At 70.6% G+C, this 545-nt stretch overlaps 1 protein-coding gene across 3 annotated transcripts in view; it reads right to left on the reverse strand.

The window, feature by feature from the left end:
* The window catches only part of GIGYF1 (GRB10 interacting GYF protein 1), a 23,323-nt gene extending 23,049 nt beyond the window's left edge, over window positions 1-274 (reverse strand). For all 3 annotated transcript variants that reach the window (XM_044417304.1, XM_044417303.1, XM_044417301.1), the window contains exon 1: window positions 155-274. The gene's annotated coding sequence lies outside the window, so the exon portion shown is untranslated. The remainder of the gene's footprint in view (window positions 1-154) is intronic.
* Window positions 275-545: the final 271 nt, after the last annotated feature.

Consider the following 545-nt stretch of genomic DNA (forward strand, 5'->3'; position numbering starts at 1 on the left):
GGCCCCGGCGGGCCCTCTCGGCGCCCCGCACCTCCCGCGGAGGCCCCGGGGCGGCGCAGGGGCCCCGTCTCCATGGCGACGGAGGGGGCGGGGCCCCTAGGGAGCGGGGTGGGGTCCCCGGTTTCCACGGCGACGGGGGCGCGGGACGTCTTACCCGTTTCTCCGCGCGGGGAGGAGGAGGAGGAGAGGGGGGACGGGAGAGGGGAAGAGGAGGAGGCCGCAACGGCGTCTACGGCTCCGCGTCTCTCGCTCCTTCCTCCTCTCGCCGCTTGTTTGTGTTTGTAACCAAGATGGCCGCTCTCCTCCCGGTCACGTGACGCGGGCTCAATGCAGGCTGCGAGAGGGGTCACGTGCAGGGGGAGCAGCGACAAGACGCCGCGCAGTCGCAATGCACGATTGGCGGCCGCCTTCGCCCCCACAGTCCCTTTACAGGCGCTGGGCATGCGCCTGCGTCACGTGATCTCACCTTGTCGCAAGCGCTGCTCCTTTCCCCGTCCGGAGCGCTGCCGCTATTCAAAGAGAAGGGCGCTGCTGCCTGTCACGTG

This window comes from Varanus komodoensis, unplaced genomic scaffold (genome assembly GCF_004798865.1).
Source record: "Varanus komodoensis strain SLA01 unplaced genomic scaffold, ASM479886v1 scaffold87, whole genome shotgun sequence".
In the NCBI taxonomy this organism is placed as follows: Eukaryota; Metazoa; Chordata; class Lepidosauria; order Squamata; family Varanidae; genus Varanus; species Varanus komodoensis.